Genomic DNA, 23,335 nt, shown 5'->3' on the forward strand with positions numbered 1-23,335 from the left:
AGACCTGACGTGGACCTGACGTAGACCTGACGTAGACCTGACGTGGACCTGACGTAGACCTGACGTGGACCTGACGTGGACCTGACGTAGACCTGACGTGGACCTGACGTAGACCTGACGTAGACCTGACGTAGACCTGACGTAGTCCTGGCGTAGACCTGACGTGGACCTGACGTAGACCTGACGTAGACCTGACGTGGACCTGACGTAGACCTGACGTAGACCTGACGTAGACCTGACGTGGACCTGACGTGGACCTGACGTGGACCTGGCGTGGACCTAACGTAGACCTGACGTAGACCTGACGTGGACCTAACGTAGACCTGACGTAGACCTGACGTGGACCTGACGTAGACCTGACGTAGACCTGCGTGGACCTGACGTGGACCTGACGTAGACCTGACGTGGACCTAACGTGGACCTGACGTAGACCTGACGTAGACCTGACGTGGACCTGGCGTAGACCTGACGTGGACCTGACGTGACCTGACGTAGACCTGACGTAGACCTGACGTAGTCCTGGCGTAGACCTGACGTGGACCTGACGTAGACCTGACGTAGACCTGACGTGGACCTGACGTAGACCTGACGTAGACCTGACGTGGACCTGACGTAGACCTGACGTAGTCCTGGCGTAGACCTGACGTGGACCTGACGTAGACCTGACGTGGACCTGACGTGGACCTGACGTGGACCTGACGTAGACCTGACGTAGACCTGACGTGGACCTGACGTAGACCTGACGTGGACCTGACGTAGACCTGACGTAGACCTGACGTAGACCTGACGTGGACCTGACGTGGACCTGGCGTGGACCTAACGTAGACCTGACGTAGACCTGACGTGGACCTAACGTAGACCTGACGTAGACCTGACGTGGACCTAACGTGGACCTGACGTAGACCTGCGTGGACCTGACGTAGACCTGACGTGGACCTAACGTGGACCTGACGTAGACCTGACGTAGACCTGACGTGGACCTGACGTAGACCTGACATGGACCTGACGTGGACCTGACGTAGACCTGACGTGGACCTAACGTAGACCTGACGTGGACCTGACGTAGACCTGACGTGGACCTGGCGTAGACCTGACGTGGACCTGACGTAGACCTGACGTGGACCTGACGTAGACCTGACGTAGACCTGACGTAGTCCTGGCGTAGACCTGACGTGGACCTGACGTAGACCTGACGTAGACCTGACGTGGACCTGACGTAGACCTGACGTAGACCTGACGTAGACCTGACGTGGACCTGACGTAGACCTGACGTAGTCCTGGCGTAGACCTGACGTGGACCTGACGTGGACCTGACGTGGACCTGACGTAGACCTGACGTAGACCTGACGTGGACCTGACGTGGACCTGACGTGGACCTGACGTAGACCTGACGTGGACCTGACGTAGACCTGACGTGGACCTGACGTAGACCTGACGTAGTCCTGGCGTAGACCTGACGTGGACCTGACGTAGACCTGACGTAGTCCTGGCGTAGACCTGACGTGGACCTGACGTAGACCAGACGTAGACCTGACGTAGACCTGACGTGGACCTGACGTAGTCCTGGCGTAGACCTGACGTGGACCTGACGTGGACCTGGCGTGGACCTAACGTAGACCTGACGTAGACCTGACGTGGACCTGACGTAGACCTGACGTAGACCTGACGTGGACCTAACGTGGACCTGACGTAGACCTGCGTGGACCTGACGTAGACCTGACGTGGACCTAACGTGGACCTAACGTGGACCTGACGTAGACCTGACGTAGACCTGACGTGGACCTGACGTAGACCTGACGTAGACCTGACGTAGACCTGACGTGGACCTGACGTGGACCTGACGTAGACCTGACGTAGACCTGACGTGGACCTGACGTGGACCTGACGTAGACCTGACGTGGACCTGACGTAGACCTGACGTGGACCTGGCGTAGACCTGACGTGGACCTGACGTAGACCTGACGTGGACCTGACGTAGACCTGACGTAGACCTGACGTAGTCCTGGCGTAGACCTGACGTGGACCTGACGTAGACCTGACGTAGACCTGACGTAGTCCTGGCGTAGACCTGACGTGGACCTGACGTAGACCTGACGTAGACCTGACGTGGACCTGACGTAGACCTGACGTAGACCTGACGTGGACCTGACGTAGACCTGACGTAGTCCTGGCGTAGACCTGACGTGGACCTGACGTAGACCTGACGTGGACCTGACGTAGACCTGACGTAGACCTGACGTGGACCTGACGTGGACCTGACGTAGACCTGACGTAGACCTGACGTGGACCTAACGTAGACCTGACGTAGACCTGACGTGGACCTAACGTAGACCTGACGTAGACCTGACGTGGACCTGACGTAGACCTGACGTAGACCTGCGTGGACCTGACGTGGACCTGACGTAGACCTGACGTGGACCTAACGTGGACCTGACGTAGACCTGACGTAGACCTGACGTGGACCTGACGTAGACCTGACGTAGACCTGACGTAGTCCTGGCGTAGACCTGACGTGGACCTGACGTAGACCTGACGTAGACCTGACGTGGACCTGACGTGGACCTGACGTGGACCTGACGTAGACCTGACGTAGACCTGACGTGGACCTGACGTAGACCTGACGTGGACCTGACGTAGACCTGACGTAGACCTGACGTAGACCTGACGTGGACCTGACGTGGACCTGGCGTGGACCTAACGTAGACCTGACGTAGACCTGACGTGGACCTAACGTAGACCTGACGTAGACCTGACGTGGACCTAACGTGGACCTGACGTAGACCTGCGTGGACCTGACGTGGACCTGGCGTGGACCTAACGTAGACCTGACGTAGACCTGACGTGGACCTAACGTAGACCTGACGTAGACCTGACGTGGACCTAACGTGGACCTGACGTAGACCTGCGTGGACCTGACGTAGACCTGACGTGGACCTAACGTGGACCTGACGTAGACCTGACGTAGACCTGACGTGGACCTGACGTAGACCTGACATGGACCTGACGTGGACCTGACGTAGACCTGACGTGGACCTAACGTAGACCTGACGTGGACCTGACGTAGACCTGACGTGGACCTGGCGTAGACCTGACGTGGACCTGACGTAGACCTGACGTGGACCTGACGTAGACCTGACGTAGACCTGACGTAGTCCTGGCGTAGACCTGACGTGGACCTGACGTAGACCTGACGTAGACCTGACGTGGACCTGACGTAGACCTGACGTAGACCTGACGTAGACCTGACGTGGACCTGACGTAGACCTGACGTAGTCCTGGCGTAGACCTGACGTGGACCTGACGTGGACCTGACGTGGACCTGACGTAGACCTGACGTAGACCTGACGTGGACCTGACGTGGACCTGACGTAGACCTGACGTGGACCTGACGTGGACCTGACGTAGACCTGACGTGGACCTGACGTAGACCTGACGTAGTCCTGGCGTAGACCTGACGTGGACCTGACGTAGACCTGACGTAGTCCTGGCGTAGACCTGACGTGGACCTGACGTAGACCAGACGTAGACCTGACGTAGACCTGACGTGGACCTGACGTAGTCCTGGCGTAGACCTGACGTGGACCTGACGTGGACCTGGCGTGGACCTAACGTAGACCTGACGTAGACCTGACGTGGACCTGACGTAGACCTGACGTAGACCTGACGTGGACCTAACGTGGACCTGACGTAGACCTGCGTGGACCTGACGTAGACCTGACGTGGACCTAACGTGGACCTAACGTGGACCTGACGTAGACCTGACGTAGACCTGACGTGGACCTGACGTAGACCTGACGTAGACCTGACGTAGACCTGACGTGGACCTGACGTAGACCTGACGTGGACCTGACGTGGACCTGACGTGGACCTGACGTAGACCTGACGTGGACCTGACGTAGACCTGACGTGGACCTGGCGTAGACCTGACGTGGACCTGACGTAGACCTGACGTGGACCTGACGTAGACCTGACGTAGACCTGACGTAGTCCTGGCGTAGACCTGACGTGGACCTGACGTAGACCTGACGTAGACCTGACGTAGTCCTGGCGTAGACCTGACGTGGACCTGACGTAGACCTGACGTAGACCTGACGTGGACCTGACGTAGACCTGACGTAGACCTGACGTGGACCTGACGTAGACCTGACGTAGTCCTGGCGTAGACCTGACGTGGACCTGACGTAGACCTGACGTGGACCTGACGTAGACCTGACGTAGACCTGACGTGGACCTGACGTGGACCTGACGTAGACCTGACGTAGACCTGACGTGGACCTGACGTAGACCTGGCGTAGTCCTGGCGTAGACCTGACGTGGACCTGACGTAGACCTGACGTAGACCTGACGTGGACCTGACGTAGACCTGACGTAGACCTGACGTGGACCTGACGTAGACCTGACGTGGACCTGACGTAGACCTGACGTAGACCTGACGTAGACCTGACGTGGACCTGACGTAGACCTGACGTAGACCTGACGTAGTCCTGGCGTAGACCTGACGTGGACCTGACGTAGACCTGACGTAGACCTGACGTGGACCTGACGTAGACCTGACGTAGACCTGACGTAGACCTGACGTGGACCTGACGTGGACCTGGCGTGGACCTAACGTAGACCTGACGTAGACCTGACGTGGACCTAACGTAGACCTGACGTAGACCTGACGTGGACCTGACGTAGACCTGACGTAGACCTGCGTGGACCTGACGTGGACCTGACGTAGACCTGACGTGGACCTAACGTGGACCTGACGTAGACCTGACGTAGACCTGACGTGGACCTGGCGTAGACCTGACGTGGACCTGACGTGACCTGACGTAGACCTGACGTAGACCTGACGTAGTCCTGGCGTAGACCTGACGTGGACCTGACGTAGACCTGACGTAGACCTGACGTGGACCTGACGTAGACCTGACGTAGACCTGACGTGGACCTGACGTAGACCTGACGTAGTCCTGGCGTAGACCTGACGTGGACCTGACGTAGACCTGACGTGGACCTGACGTGGACCTGACGTGGACCTGACGTAGACCTGACGTGGACCTGACGTAGACCTGACGTGGACCTGACGTAGACCTGACGTAGACCTGACGTAGACCTGACGTGGACCTGACGTGGACCTGGCGTGGACCTAACGTAGACCTGACGTAGACCTGACGTGGACCTAACGTAGACCTGACGTAGACCTGACGTGGACCTAACGTGGACCTGACGTAGACCTGCGTGGACCTGACGTAGACCTGACGTGGACCTAACGTGGACCTGACGTAGACCTGACGTAGACCTGACGTGGACCTGACGTAGACCTGACATGGACCTGACGTGGACCTGACGTAGACCTGACGTGGACCTGACATGGACCTGACGTGGACCTGACGTAGACCTGACGTGGACCTGACGTAGACCTGACGTGGACCTGACGTAGACCTGACGTGGACCTAACGTAGACCTGACGTAGACCTGACGTAGACCTGACGTGGACCTGACGTAGACCTGACGTAGACCTGACGTGGACCTAACGTGGACCTGACGTGGACCTGACGTGGACCTGACGTGGACCTGACGTAGACCTGACGTAGACCTGACGTGGACCTGACGTAGACCTGACGTGGACCTGACGTAGACCTGACGTAGACCTGACGTAGTCCTGGCGTAGACCTGACGTGGACCTGACGTAGACCTGACGTAGTCCTGACGTGGACCTGACGTAGACCTGACGTAGACCTGACGTGGACCTGACGTAGACCTGACGTAGACCTGACGTGGACCTGACGTGGACCTGGCGTAGACCTGCGTGGACCTGACGTAGACCTGACGTGGACCTGACGTAGACCTGACGTAGACCTGACGTGGACCTAACGTGGACCTGACGTAGACCTGCGTGGACCTGACGTAGACCTGACGTGGACCTAACGTGGACCTGACGTAGACCTGACGTAGACCTGACGTGGACCTGACGTAGACCTGACGTAGACCTGACATGGACCTGACGTGGACCTGACGTAGACCTGACGTGGACCTGACGTAGACCTGACGTGGACCTGACGTAGACCTGACGTGGACCTAACGTAGACCTGACGTAGACCTGACGTAGACCTGACGTAGACCTGACGTGGACCTGACGTAGACCTGACGTAGACCTGACGTGGACCTAACGTAGACCTGACGTGGACCTAACGTAGACCTGACGTGGACCTGACGTAGACCTGACGTAGACCTGACGTGGACCTGACGTAGACCTGACGTAGACCTGACGTGGACCTGACGTAGACCTGACGTGGACCTGACGTAGACCTGACGTGGACCTAACGTAGACCTGACGTGGACCTAACGTAGACCTGACGTAGACCTGACGTAGACCTGACGTAGACCTGACGTGGACCTAACGTAGACCTGACGTAGACCTGACGTGGACCTAACGTAGACCTGACGTAGACCTGACGTAGACCTGACGTAGACCTGACGTGGACCTAACGTAGACCTGACGTAGACCTGACGTGGACCTAACGTAGACCTGACGTAGACCTGACGTAGACCTGACGTGGACCTAACGTGGACCTGACGTAGACCTGACGTGGACCTGACGTAGACCTGACGTAGACCTGACGTAGACCTGACATGGACCTGACGTGGACCTGACGTAGACCTGACGTGGACCTAACGTGGACCTGACGTAGACCTGACGTAGACCTGACGTGGACCTGACGTAGACCTGACGTAGACCTGACATGGACCTGACGTGGACCTGACGTAGACCTGACGTGGACCTAACGTAGACCTGACGTGGACCTGACGTAGACCTGACGTGGACCTAACGTAGACCTGACGTAGACCTGACGTAGACCTGACGTAGACCTGACGTGGACCTGACGTAGACCTGACGTAGACCTGACGTGGACCTAACGTAGACCTGACGTAGACCTGACGTAGACCTGACGTAGACCTGACGTAGACCTGACGTGGACCTAACGTAGACCTGACGTAGACCTGACGTGGACCTAACGTAGACCTGACGTAGACCTGACGTGGACCTAACGTAGACCTGACGTAGACCTGACGTGGACCTAACGTGGACCTGACGTAGACCTGACGTAGACCTGACGTGGACCTGACGTGGACCTGACGTAGACCTGACGTGGACCTGACGTGGACCTGACGTAGACCTGACGTGGACCTAACGTGGACCTGACGTAGACCTGACGTAGACCTGACGTAGACCTGACGTAGACCTGACATGGACCTGACGTGGACCTGACGTAGACCTGACGTGGACCTAACGTAGACCTGACGTGGACCTGACGTAGACCTGACGTGGACCTAACGTAGACCTGACGTAGACCTGACGTAGACCTGACGTGGACCTGACGTAGACCTGACGTAGACCTGACGTGGACCTAACGTGGACCTGACGTGGACCTGACGTGGACCTGACGTGGACCTGACGTGGACCTGACGTAGACCTGACGTGGACCTGACGTAGACCTGACGTGGACCTGACGTAGACCTGACGTAGACCTGACGTAGTCCTGGCGTAGACCTGACGTGGACCTGACGTAGACCTGACGTAGTCCTGACGTGGACCTGACGTAGACCTGACGTAGACCTGACGTGGACCTGACGTAGACCTGACGTAGACCTGACGTGGACCTGACGTGGACCTGGCGTAGACCTGCGTGGACCTGACGTAGACCTGACGTGGACCTGACGTAGACCTGACGTAGACCTGACGTGGACCTGACGTAGACCTGACGTAGACCTGACGTGGACCTAACGTGGACCTGACGTAGACCTGCGTGGACCTGACGTAGACCTGACGTGGACCTAACGTGGACCTAACGTGGACCTGACGTAGACCTGACGTAGACCTGACGTGGACCTGACGTAGACCTGACGTAGACCTGACGTAGACCTGACGTAGACCTGACGTGGACCTAACGTGGACCTGACGTAGACCTGCGTGGACCTGACGTAGACCTGACGTGGACCTAACGTGGACCTAACGTGGACCTGACGTAGACCTGACGTAGACCTGACGTGGACCTGACGTAGACCTGACGTAGACCTGACGTAGACCTGACGTAGACCTGACGTGGACCTGACGTGGACCTGACGTAGACCTGACGTGGACCTGACGTAGACCTGACGTGGACCTGGCGTAGACCTGACGTGGACCTGACGTAGACCTGACGTGGACCTGACGTAGACCTGACGTGGACCTGACGTAGACCTGACGTAGACCTGACGTAGTCCTGGCGTAGACCTGACGTGGACCTGACGTAGACCTGACGTAGACCTGACGTAGTCCTGGCGTAGACCTGACGTGGACCTGACGTAGACCTGACGTAGACCTGACGTGGACCTGACGTAGACCTGACGTAGACCTGACGTGGACCTGACGTAGACCTGACGTAGTCCTGGCGTAGACCTGACGTGGACCTGACGTAGACCTGACGTGGACCTGACGTAGACCTGACGTAGACCTGACGTGGACCTGACGTGGACCTGACGTAGACCTGACGTAGACCTGACGTGGACCTAACGTAGACCTGACGTAGACCTGACGTGGACCTAACGTAGACCTGACGTAGACCTGACGTGGACCTGACGTAGACCTGACGTAGACCTGCGTGGACCTGACGTGGACCTGACGTAGACCTGACGTGGACCTAACGTGGACCTGACGTAGACCTGACGTAGACCTGACGTGGACCTGGCGTAGACCTGACGTGGACCTGACGTGACCTGACGTAGACCTGACGTAGACCTGACGTAGTCCTGGCGTAGACCTGACGTGGACCTGACGTAGACCTGACGTAGACCTGACGTGGACCTGACGTAGACCTGACGTAGACCTGACGTGGACCTGACGTAGACCTGACGTAGTCCTGGCGTAGACCTGACGTGGACCTGACGTAGACCTGACGTAGACCTGACGTGGACCTGACGTGGACCTGACGTGGACCTGACGTAGACCTGACGTAGACCTGACGTGGACCTGACGTAGACCTGACGTGGACCTGACGTAGACCTGACGTAGACCTGACGTAGACCTGACGTGGACCTGACGTGGACCTGGCGTGGACCTAACGTAGACCTGACGTAGACCTGACGTGGACCTAACGTAGACCTGACGTAGACCTGACGTGGACCTAACGTGGACCTGACGTAGACCTGCGTGGACCTGACGTAGACCTGACGTGGACCTAACGTGGACCTGACGTAGACCTGACGTAGACCTGACGTGGACCTGACGTAGACCTGACATGGACCTGACGTGGACCTGACGTAGACCTGACGTGGACCTAACGTAGACCTGACGTGGACCTGACGTGGACCTGGCGTAGACCTGACGTGGACCTGACGTAGACCTGACGTGGACCTGACGTAGACCTGACGTAGACCTGACGTAGTCCTGGCGTAGACCTGACGTGGACCTGACGTAGACCTGACGTAGACCTGACGTGGACCTGACGTAGACCTGACGTAGACCTGACGTAGACCTGACGTGGACCTGACGTAGACCTGACGTAGTCCTGGCGTAGACCTGACGTGGACCTGACGTGGACCTGACGTGGACCTGACGTAGACCTGACGTAGACCTGACGTGGACCTGACGTGGACCTGACGTGGACCTGACGTAGACCTGACGTGGACCTGACGTAGACCTGACGTGGACCTGACGTAGACCTGACGTAGTCCTGGCGTAGACCTGACGTGGACCTGACGTAGACCTGACGTAGTCCTGGCGTAGACCTGACGTGGACCTGACGTAGACCAGACGTAGACCTGACGTAGACCTGACGTGGACCTGACGTAGTCCTGGCGTAGACCTGACGTGGACCTGACGTGGACCTGGCGTGGACCTAACGTAGACCTGACGTAGACCTGACGTGGACCTGACGTAGACCTGACGTAGACCTGACGTGGACCTAACGTGGACCTGACGTAGACCTGCGTGGACCTGACGTAGACCTGACGTGGACCTAACGTGGACCTAACGTGGACCTGACGTAGACCTGACGTAGACCTGACGTGGACCTGGCGTAGACCTGACGTGGACCTGACGTAGACCTGACGTGGACCTGACGTAGACCTGACGTAGACCTGACGTGGACCTGACGTGGACCTGACGTAGACCTGACGTAGACCTGACGTGGACCTGACGTAGACCTGGCGTAGTCCTGGCGTAGACCTGACGTGGACCTGACGTAGACCTGACGTGGACCTGACGTAGACCTGACGTAGACCTGACGTAGACCTGACGTGGACCTGACGTAGACCTGACGTGGACCTGACGTAGACCTGACGTAGACCTGACGTGGACCTGACGTAGACCTGACGTAGACCTGACGTAGTCCTGGCGTAGACCTGACGTGGACCTGACGTAGACCTGACGTAGACCTGACGTGGACCTGACGTAGACCTGACGTAGACCTGACGTAGACCTGACGTGGACCTGACGTGGACCTGGCGTGGACCTAACGTAGACCTGACGTAGACCTGACGTGGACCTAACGTAGACCTGACGTAGACCTGACGTGGACCTGACGTAGACCTGACGTAGACCTGACGTAGACCTGCGTGGACCTGACGTGGACCTGACGTAGACCTGACGTGGACCTAACGTGGACCTGACGTAGACCTGACGTAGACCTGACGTGGACCTGGCGTAGACCTGACGTGGACCTGACGTGACCTGACGTAGACCTGACGTAGACCTGACGTAGTCCTGGCGTAGACCTGACGTGGACCTGACGTAGACCTGACGTAGACCTGACGTGGACCTGACGTAGACCTGACGTAGACCTGACGTGGACCTGACGTAGACCTGACGTAGTCCTGGCGTAGACCTGACGTGGACCTGACGTAGACCTGACGTAGACCTGACGTGGACCTGACGTGGACCTGACGTGGACCTGACGTAGACCTGACGTAGACCTGACGTGGACCTGACGTAGACCTGACGTGGACCTGACGTAGACCTGACGTAGACCTGACGTGGACCTGACGTGGACCTGACGTGGACCTGGCGTGGACCTAACGTAGACCTGACGTAGACCTGACGTAGACCTGACGTAGACCTGACGTAGACCTGACGTGGACCTAACGTGGACCTGACGTAGACCTGCGTGGACCTGACGTAGACCTGACGTGGACCTAACGTGGACCTGACGTAGACCTGACGTAGACCTGACGTGGACCTGACGTAGACCTGACATGGACCTGACGTGGACCTGACGTAGACCTGACGTGGACCTGACATGGACCTGACGTGGACCTGACGTAGACCTGACGTGGACCTGACGTAGACCTGACGTGGACCTGACGTAGACCTGACGTGGACCTAACGTAGACCTGACGTAGACCTGACGTAGACCTGACGTGGACCTGACGTAGACCTGACGTAGACCTGACGTGGACCTAACGTGGACCTGACGTGGACCTGACGTGGACCTGACGTGGACCTGACGTAGACCTGACGTAGACCTGACGTGGACCTGACGTAGACCTGACGTGGACCTGACGTAGACCTGACGTAGACCTGACGTAGTCCTGGCGTAGACCTGACGTGGACCTGACGTAGACCTGACGTAGTCCTGACGTGGACCTGACGTAGACCTGACGTAGACCTGACGTGGACCTGACGTAGACCTGACGTAGACCTGACGTGGACCTGACGTGGACCTGGCGTAGACCTGCGTGGACCTGACGTAGACCTGACGTGGACCTGACGTAGACCTGACGTAGACCTGACGTGGACCTAACGTGGACCTGACGTAGACCTGCGTGGACCTGACGTAGACCTGACGTGGACCTAACGTGGACCTGACGTAGACCTGACGTAGACCTGACGTGGACCTGACGTAGACCTGACGTAGACCTGACATGGACCTGACGTGGACCTGACGTAGACCTGACGTGGACCTGACGTAGACCTGACGTGGACCTGACGTAGACCTGACGTGGACCTAACGTAGACCTGACGTAGACCTGACGTAGACCTGACGTAGACCTGACATGGACCTGACGTAGACCTGACGTAGACCTGACGTGGACCTAACGTAGACCTGACGTGGACCTAACGTAGACCTGACGTGGACCTGACGTAGACCTGACGTAGACCTGACGTGGACCTGACGTAGACCTGACGTAGACCTGACGTGGACCTGACGTAGACCTGACGTGGACCTGACGTAGACCTGACGTGGACCTAACGTAGACCTGACGTGGACCTAACGTAGACCTGACGTAGACCTGACGTAGACCTGACGTAGACCTGACGTGGACCTAACGTAGACCTGACGTAGACCTGACGTGGACCTAACGTAGACCTGACGTAGACCTGACGTAGACCTGACGTGGACCTAACGTAGACCTGACGTAGACCTGACGTGGACCTAACGTAGACCTGACGTAGACCTGACGTAGACCTGACGTGGACCTAACGTGGACCTGACGTAGACCTGACGTGGACCTGACGTAGACCTGACGTAGACCTGACGTAGACCTGACATGGACCTGACGTGGACCTGACGTAGACCTGACGTGGACCTAACGTGGACCTGACGTAGACCTGACGTAGACCTGATGTGGACCTGACGTAGACCTGACGTAGACCTGACATGGACCTGACGTGGACCTGACGTAGACCTGACGTGGACCTAACGTAGACCTGACGTGGACCTGACGTAGACCTGACGTGGACCTGACGTAGACCTGACGTAGACCTGACGTAGACCTGACGTGGACCTGACGTAGACCTGACGTAGACCTGACGTGGTCCTAACGTAGACCTGACGTGGACCTGACGTAGACCTGACGTGGACCTGACGTAGACCTGACGTAGACCTGACATGGACCTGACGTGGACCTGACGTGGACCTGACGTAGACCTGACGTGGACCTAACGTAGACCTGACGTGGACCTGACGTAGACCTGACGTGGACCTTACGTAGACCTGACGTGGACCTAACGTAGACCTGACGTGGACCTAACGTAGACCTGACGTAGACCTGACGTAGACCTGACGTAGACCTGACGTAGACCTGACGTGGACCTAACGTAGACCTGACGTAGACCTGACGTGGACCTAACGTAGACCTGACGTAGACCTGACGTGGACCTAACGTGGACCTGACGTAGACCTGACGTAGACCTGACGTGGACCTGACGTGGACCTGACGTAGACCTGACGTGGACCTGACGTGGACCTGACGTAGACCTGACGTGGACCTAACGTGGACCTGACGTAGACCTGACGTAGACCTGACGTAGACCTGACGTAGACCTGACGTGGACCTGACGTGGACCTGACGTAGACCTGACGTGGACCTAACGTAGACCTGACGTGGACCTGACGTAGACCTGACGTGGACCTAACGTAGACCTGACGTAGACCTGACGTAGACCTGACGTGGACCTGACGTAGACCTGACGTAGACCTGACGTGGACCTAACGTGGACCTGACGTGGACCTGACGTGGACCTGACGTGGACCTGACGTGGACCTGACGTAGACCTGACGTAGACCTGACGTGGACCTGACGTAGACCTGACGTGGACCTGACGTAGACCTGACGTAGACCTGACGTAGTCCTGGCGTAGACCTGACGTGGACCTGACGTAGACCTGACGTAGTCCTGACGTGGACCTGACGTAGACCTGACGTAGACCTGACGTGGACCTGACGTAGACCTGACGTAGACCTGACGTGGACCTGACGTGGACCTGGCGTAGACCTGCGTGGACCTGACGTAGACCTGACGTGGACCTGACGTAGACCTGACGTAGACCTGACGTGGACCTAACGTGGACCTGACGTAGACCTGCGTGGACCTGACGTAGACCTGACGTGGACCTAACGTGGACCTGACGTAGACCTGACGTAGACCTGACGTGGACCTGACGTAGACCTGACGTAGACCTGACATGGACCTGACGTGGACCTGACGTAGACCTGACGTGGACCTGACGTAGACCTGACGTGGACCTGACGTAGACCTGACGTGGACCTAACGTAGACCTGACGTAGACCTGACGTAGACCTGACGTAGACCTGACGTGGACCTGACGTAGACCTGACGTAGACCTGACGTGGACCTAACGTAGACCTGACGTGGACCTAACGTAGACCTGACGTGGACCTGACGTAGACCTGACGTAGACCTGACGTGGACCTGACGTAGACCTGACGTAGACCTGACGTGGACCTGACGTAGACCTGACGTGGACCTGACGTAGACCTGACGTGGACCTAACGTAGACCTGACGTGGACCTAACGTAGACCTGACGTAGACCTGACGTAGACCTGACGTAGACCTGACGTGGACCTAACGTAGACCTGACGTAGACCTGACGTGGACCTAACGTAGACCTGACGTGGACCTAACGTGGACCTGACGTAGACCTGACGTAGACCTGACGTGGACCTGACGTAGACCTGACGTAGACCTGACGTAGACCTGACATGGACCTGACGTGGACCTGACGTAGACCTGACGTGGACCTAACGTGGACCTGACGTAGACCTGACGTAGACCTGACGTGGACCTGACGTAGACCTGACGTAGACCTGACATGGACCTGACGTGGACCTGACGTAGACCTGACGTGGACCTAACGTAGACCTGACGTGGACCTGACGTAGACCTGACGTGGACCTAACGTAGACCTGACGTAGACCTGACGTAGACCTGACGTAGACCTGACGTGGACCTGACGTGGACCTGACGTAGACCTGACGTAGACCTGACGTGGACCTAACGTAGACCTGACGTGGACCTGACGTAGACCTGACGTAGACCTGACGTGGACCTGACGTAGACCTGACGTAGACCTGACATGGACCTGACGTGGACCTGACGTGGACCTGACGTAGACCTGACGTGGACCTAACGTAGACCTGACGTGGACCTGACGTAGACCTGACGTGGACCTTACGTAGACCTGACGTGGACCTAACGTAGACCTGACGTAGACCTGACGTGGACCTGACGTAGACCTGACGTGGACCTGACGTAGACCTGACGTAGACCTGACGTAGACCTGACGTGGACCTGACGTAGACCTGACGTAGACCTGACGTAGACCTGACGTGGACCTAACGTGGACCTGACGTAGACCTGCGTGGACCTCACGTAGACCTGACGTGGACCTAACGTGGACCTAACGTGGACCTGACGTAGACCTGACGTGGACCTGACGTGGACCTGACGTAGACCTGACGTGGACCTGACGTAGACCTGACGTGGACCTGGCGTAGACCTGACGTGGACCTGACGTAGACCTGACGTGGACCTGACGTAGACCTGACGTAGACCTGACGTAGTCCTGGCGTAGACCTGACGTGGACCTGACGTAGACCTGACGTAGACCTGACGTAGTCCTGGCGTAGACCTGACGTGGACCTGACGTAGACCTGACGTAGACCTGACGTGGACCTGACGTAGACCTGACGTAGACCTGACGTGGACCTGACGTAGACCTGACGTAGTCCTGGCGTAGACCTGACGTGGACCTGACGTAGACCTGACGTGGACCTGACGTAGACCTGACGTAGACCTGACGTGGACCTGACGTGGACCTGACGTAGACCTGACGTAGACCTGACGTGGACCTGACGTAGACCTGGCGTAGTCCTGGCGTAGACCTGACGTGGACCTGACGTAGACCTGACGTAGACCTGACGTGGACCTGACGTAGACCTGACGTAGACCTGACGTAGACCTGACGTGGACCTGACGTAGACCTGACGTGGACCTGACGTAGACCTGACGTAGACCTGACGTAGACCTGACGTGGACCTGACGTAGACCTGACGTAGACCTGACGTAGTCCTGGCGTAGACCTGACGTGGACCTGACGTAGACCTGACGTAGACCTGACGTGGACCTGACGTAGACCTGACGTGGACCTGACGTGGACCTGACGTGGACCTGGCGTGGACCTGGCGTGGACCTAACGTAGACCTGACGTAGACCTGACGTGGACCTGACGTAGACCTGACGTAGACCTGACGTGGACCTGACGTAGACCTGACGTAGACCTGCGTGGACCTGACGTGGACCTGACGTAGACCTGACGTGGACCTAACGTGGACCTGACGTAGACCTGACGTAGACCTGACGTGGACCTGGCGTAGACCTGACGTGGACCTGACGTGACCTGACGTAGACCTGACGTAGACCTGACGTAGTCCTGGCGTAGACCTGACGTGGACCTGACGTAGACCTGACGTAGACCTGACGTGGACCTGACGTAGACCTGACGTAGACCTGACGTGGACCTGACGTAGACCTGACGTAGTCCTGGCGTAGACCTGACGTGGACCTGACGTAGACCTGACGTAGACCTGACGTGGACCTGACGTGGACCTGACGTGGACCTGACGTAGACCTGACGTAGACCTGACGTGGACCTGACGTAGACCTGACGTGGACCTGACGTAGACCTGACGTAGACCTGACGTAGACCTGACGTGGACCTGACGTGGACCTGGCGTGGACCTAACGTAGACCTGACGTAGACCTGACGTGGACCTAACGTAGACCTGACGTAGACCTGACGTGGACCTAACGTGGACCTGACGTAGACCTGCGTGGACCTGACGTAGACCTGACGTGGACCTAACGTGGACCTGACGTAGACCTGACGTAGACCTGACGTGGACCTGACGTAGACCTGACGTGGACCTGACGTGGACCTGACGTAGACCTGACGTGGACCTAACGTAGACCTGACGTGGACCTGACGTAGACCTGACGTGGACCTGGCGTAGACCTGACGTGGACCTGACGTAGACCTGACGTGGACCTGACGTAGACCTGACGTAGACCTGACGTAGTCCTGGCGTAGACCTGACGTGGACCTGACGTAGACCTGACGTAGACCTGACGTGGACCTGACGTAGACCTGACGTAGACCTGACGTGGACCTGACGTAGACCTGACGTAGTCCTGGCGTAGACCTGACGTGGACCTGACGTAGACCTGACGTGGACCTGACGTAGACCTGACGTAGACCTGACGTAGACCTGACGTGGACCTGACGTGGACCTGACGTGGACCTGACGTAGACCTGACGTGGACCTGACGTGGACCTGACGTGGACCTGACGTGGACCTGACGTGGACCTGACGTAGACCTGACGTAGTCCTGGCGTAGACCTGACGTGGACCTGACGTAGACCTGACGTAGTCCTGACGTAGACCTGACGTGGACCTGACGTGGACCTGACGTAGACCTGGCGTAGTCCTGGCGTAGACCTGACGTGGACCTGACGTAGACCTGACGTAGACCTGACGTGGACCTGACGTAGACCTGACGTGGACCTGACGTAGACCTGACGTGGACCTGACGTAGACCTGACGTAGACCTGACGTAGACCTGACGTGGACCTGACGTAGACCTGACGTAGACCTGACGTAGTCCTGGCGTAGACCTGACGTGGACCTGACGTAGACCTGACGTAGACCTGACGTGGACCTGACGTAGACCTGACGTAGACCTGACGTAGACCTGACGTGGACCTGACGTGGACCTGGCGTGGACCTAACGTAGACCTGACGTAGACCTGACGTGGACCTGACGTAGACCTGACGTAGACCTGACGTGGACCTGACGTAGACCTGACGTAGACCTGCGTGGACCTGACGTGGACCTGACGTAGACCTGACGTGGACCTAACGTGGACCTGACGTAGACCTGACGTAGACCTGACGTGGACCTGGCGTAGACCTGACGTGGACCTGACGTGACCTGACGTAGACCTGACGTAGACCTGACGTAGTCCTGGCGTAGACCTGACGTGGACCTGACGTAGACCTGACGTAGACCTGACGTGGACCTGACGTAGACCTGACGTAGACCTGACGTGGACCTGACGTAGACCTGACGTAGTCCTGGCGTAGACCTGACGTGGACCTGACGTAGACCTGACGTGGACCTGACGTGGACCTGACGTGGACCTGACGTAGACCTGACGTAGACCTGACGTAGACCTGACGTGGACCTGACGTAGACCTGACGTGGACCTGACGTAGACCTGACGTAGACCTGACGTGGACCTGACGTGGACCTGGCGTGGACCTAACGTAGACCTCACGTAGACCTGACGTGGACCTAACGTAGACCTGACGTAGACCTGACGTGGACCTAACGTGGACCTGACGTAGACCTGCGTGGACCTGACGTAGACCTGACGTGGACCTAACGTGGACCTGACGTAGACCTGACGTAGACCTGACGTGGACCTGACGTAGACCTGACATGGACCTGACGTGGACCTGACGTAGACCTGACGTGGACCTAACGTAGACCTGACGTGGACCTGACGTAGACCTGACGTGGACCTGGCGTAGACCTGACGTGGACCTGACGTAGACCTGACGTGGACCTGACGTAGACCTGACGTAGACCTGACGTAGTCCTGGCGTAGACCTGACGTGGACCTGACGTAGACCTGACGTAGACCTGACGTGGACCTGACGTAGACCTGACGTAGACCTGACGTGGACCTGACGTAGACCTGACGTAGTCCTGGCGTAGACCTGACGTGGACCTGACGTAGACCTGACGTGGACCTGACGTAGACCTGACGTAGACCTGACGTAGACCTGACGTGGACCTGACGTGGACCTGACGTGGACCTGACGTAGACCTGACGTGGACCTGACGTAGACCTGACGTGGACCTGACGTGGACCTGACGTAGACCTGACGTAGTCCTGGCGTAGACCTGACGCTGACCTGACGTAGACCTGACGTAGTCCTGACGTAGACCTGACGTGGACCTGACGTAGACCTGACGTGGACCTGACGTAGACCTGACGTGGACCTGACGTAGTCCTGGCGTAGACCTGACGTGGACCTGACGTGGACCTGGCGTGGACCTAACGTAGACCTGACGTAGACCTGACGTGGACCTGACGTAGACCTGACGTAGACCTGACGTGGACCTAACGTGGACCTGACGTAGACCTGCGTGGACCTGACGTAGACCTGACGTGGACCTAACGTGGACCTAACGTGGACCTGACGTAGACCTGACGTAGACCTGACGTGGACCTGACATAGACCTGACGTAGACCTGACATGGACCTGACGTGGACCTGACGTAGACCTGACGTGGACCTGACGTAGACCTGACGTGGACCTGACGTAGACCTGACGTGGACCTAACGTAGACCTGACGTAGACCTGACGTAGACCTGACGTAGACCTGACGTGGACCTAACGTAGACCTGACGTAGACCTGACGTAGACCTGACGTGGACCTGACGTAGACCTGACGTAGACCTGACGTGGACCTAACGTAGACCTGACGTGGACCTAACGTAGACCTGACGTGGACCTGACGTAGACCTGACGTGGACCTGACGTAGACCTGACGTGGACCTGACGTAGACCTGACGTAGACCTGACATGGACCTGACGTGGACCTGACGTAGACCTGACGTGGACCTAACGTGGACCTAACGTGGACCTGACGTAGACCTGACGTAGACCTGACATGGACCTGACGTGGACCTGACGTGGACCTGACGTAGACCTGACGTGGACCTGACGTAGACCTGACGTGGACCTGACGTAGACCTGACGTGGACCTGACGTAGACCTGACGTAGACCTGACGTAGACCTGACGTGGACCTGACGTAGACCTGACGTAGACCTGACGTGGACCTAACGTAGACCTGACGTGGACCTGACGTGGACCTGACGTGGACCTGACGTGGACCTGACGTAGACCTGACGTAGACCTGACGTGGACCTGACGTGGACCTGACGTAGACCTGACGTGGACCTGACGTGGACCTGACGTAGACCTGACGTAGTCCTGGCGTAGACCTGACGTGGACCTGACGTAGACCTGACGTAGTCCTGACGTGGACCTGACGTAGACCTGACGTAGACCTGACGTAGACCTGACGTGGACCTGACGTGGACCTGGCGTGGACCTAACGTAGACCTGACGTAGACCTGACGTGGACCTGACGTAGACCTGACGTAGACCTGACGTGGACCTAACGTGGACCTGACGTAGACCTGCGTGGACCTGACGTAGACCTGACGTGGACCTAACGTGGACCTGACGTAGACCTGACGTAGACCTGACGTGGACCTGACGTAGACCTGACGTAGACCTGACATGGACCTGACGTGGACCTGACGTAGACCTGACGTGGACCTGACGTAGACCTGACGTGGACCTGACGTAGACCTGACGTGGACCTGACGTAGACCTGACGTAGACCTGACGTAGACCTGACGTGGACCTGACGTAGACCTGACGTAGACCTGACGTGGACCTGACGTAGACCTGACGTAGACCTAACGTAGACCTGACGTGGACCTGACGTAGACCTGACGTAGACCTGACGTGGACCTGACGTAGACCTGACGTAGACCTGACGTGGACCTGACGTAGACCTGACGTGGACCTGACGTAGACCTGACGTGGACCTAACGTAGACCTGACGTGGACCTAACGTAGACCTGACGTAGACCTGACGTAGACCTGACGTGGACCTAACGTAGACCTGACGTAGACCTGACGTGGACCTAACGTAGACCTGACGTAGACCTGACGTAGACCTGACGTGGACCTAACGTGGACCTGACGTAGACCTGACGTGGACCTGACGTAGACCTGACGTAGACCTGACGTAGACCTGACATGGACCTGACGTGGACCTGACGTAGACCTGACGTGGACCTGACGTGGACCTGACGTAGACCTGACGTAGACCTGATGTGGACCTGACGTAGACCTGACGTAGACCTGACGTGGACCTGACGTGGACCTGACGTAGACCTGACGTGGACCTAACGTAGACCTGACGTGGACCTGACGTAGACCTGACGTGGACCTAACGTAGACCTGACGTAGACCTGACGTAGACCTGACGTAGACCTGACGTGGACCTGACGTAGACCTGACGTAGACCTGACGTGGACCTAACGTAGACCTGACGTGGACCTGACGTAGACCTGACGTGGACCTGACGTAGACCTGACGTAGACCTGACATGGACCTGACGTGGACCTGACGTGGACCTGACGTAGACCTGACGTGGACCTAACGTAGACCTGACGTGGACCTGACGTAGACCTGACGTGGACCTTACGTAGACCTGACGTGGACCTAACGTAGACCTGACGTGGACCTAACGTAGACCTGACGTAGACCTGACGTAGACCTGACGTAGACCTGACGTGGACCTAACGTAGACCTGACGTAGACCTGACGTGGACCTAACGTAGACCTGACGTAGACCTGACGTGGACCTAACGTGGACCTGACGTAGACCTGACGTAGACCTGACGTAGACCTGACGTGGACCTGACGTAGACCTGACGTAGACCTGACGTGGACCTGACGTGGACCTGACGTAGACCTGACGTGGACCTAACGTGGACCTGACGTAGACCTGACGTAGACCTGACGTAGACCTGACGTAGACCTGACATGGACCTGACGTGGACCTGACGTAGACCTGACGTGGACCTAACGTAGACCTGACGTGGACCTAACGTAGACCTGACGTGGACCTGACGTAGACCTGACGTGGACCTAACGTAGACCTGACGTAGACCTGACGTAGACCTGACGTGGACCTGACGTAGACCTGACGTAGACCCTGACGTGGACCTAACGTAGACCTGACGTGGACCTGACGTGGACCTGACGTGGACCTGACGTGGACCTGACGTAGACCTGACGTAGACCTGACGTGGACCTGACGTAGACCTGACGTGGACCTGACGTAGACCTGACGTAGACCTGACGTAGTCCTGGCGTAGACCTGACGTGGACCTGACGTAGACCTGACGTAGTCCTGACGTGGACCTGACGTAGACCTGACGTAGACCTGACGTGGACCTGACGTAGACCTGACGTAGACCTGACGTGGACCTGACGTGGACCTGGCGTGGACCTAACGTAGACCTGACGTGGACCTGACGTAGACCTGACGTGGACCTAACGTGGACCTGACGTAGACCTGCGTGGACCTGACGTAGACCTGACGTGGACCTAACGTGGACCTGACGTAGACCTGACGTAGACCTGACGTGGACCTGACGTAGACCTGACGTAGACCTGACATGGACCTGACGTGGACCTGACGTAGACCTGACGTGGACCTAACGTGGACCTAACGTGGACCTGACGTAGACCTGACGTAGACCTGACGTAGACCTGACATGGACCTGACGTGGACCTGACGTGGACCTGACGTAGACCTGACGTGGACCTGACGTAGACCTGACGTGGACCTGACGTAGACCTGACGTGGACCTGACGTAGACCTGACGTAGACCTGACGTAGACCTGACGTGGACCTGACGTAGACCTGACGTAGACCTGACGTGGACCTAATGTAGACCTGACGTGGACCTGACGTGGACCTGACGTGGACCTGACGTGGACCTGACGTAGACCTGACGTAGACCTGACGTGGACCTGACGTGGACCTGACGTAGACCTGACGTGGACCTGACGTGGACCTGACGTAGACCTGACGTAGTCCTGGCGTAGACCTGACGTGGACCTGACGTAGACCTGACGTAGTCCTGACGTGGACCTGACGTAGACCTGACGTAGACCTGACGTAGACCTGACGTGGACCTGACGTGGACCTGGCGTGGACCTAACATAGACCTGACGTAGACCTGACGTGGACCTGACGTAGACCTGACGTAGACCTGACGTGGACCTAACGTGGACCTGACGTAGACCTGCGTGGACCTGACGTAGACCTGACGTGGACCTAACGTGGACCTGACGTAGACCTGACGTAGACCTGACGTGGACCTGACGTAGACCTGACGTAGACCTGACATGGACCTGACGTGGACCTGACGTAGACCTGACGTGGACCTGACGTAGACCTGACGTGGACCTGACGTAGACCTGACGTGGACCTGACGTAGACCTGACGTGGACCTGACGTAGACCTGACGTAGACCTGACGTAGACCTGACGTGGACCTGACGTAGACCTGACGTAGACCTGACGTGGACCTGACGTAGACCTGACGTAGACCTAACGTAGACCTGACGTGGACCTGACGTAGACCTGACGTAGACCTGACGTGGACCTGACGTAGACCTGACGTAGACCTGACGTGGACCTGACGTAGACCTGACGTGGACCTGACGTAGACCTGACGTGGACCTAACGTAGACCTGACGTGGACCTAACGTAGACCTGACGTAGACCTGACGTAGACCTGACGTAGACCTGACGTGGACCTAACGTAGACCTGACGTAGACCTGACGTGGACCTAACGTAGACCTGACGTAGACCTGACGTAGACCTGACGTGGACCTAA

At 58.0% G+C, this 23,335-nt stretch overlaps 1 protein-coding gene across 1 annotated transcript in view; it reads right to left on the reverse strand.

The window, feature by feature from the left end:
* sgsm3 (small G protein signaling modulator 3) overlaps positions 1-23,335 on the reverse strand; it is a 44,228-nt gene that overhangs the window by 18,097 nt on the left and 2,796 nt on the right. The window lies entirely within an intron of this gene.

The sequence above is a fragment of the Eucyclogobius newberryi genome, unplaced genomic scaffold, assembly GCF_026437365.1.
Source record: "Eucyclogobius newberryi isolate DKJ021-1_F unplaced genomic scaffold, fEucNew1.0.hap1 SCAF_13, whole genome shotgun sequence".
Lineage (NCBI taxonomy): Eukaryota > Metazoa > Chordata > Actinopteri > Gobiiformes > Gobiidae > Eucyclogobius > Eucyclogobius newberryi.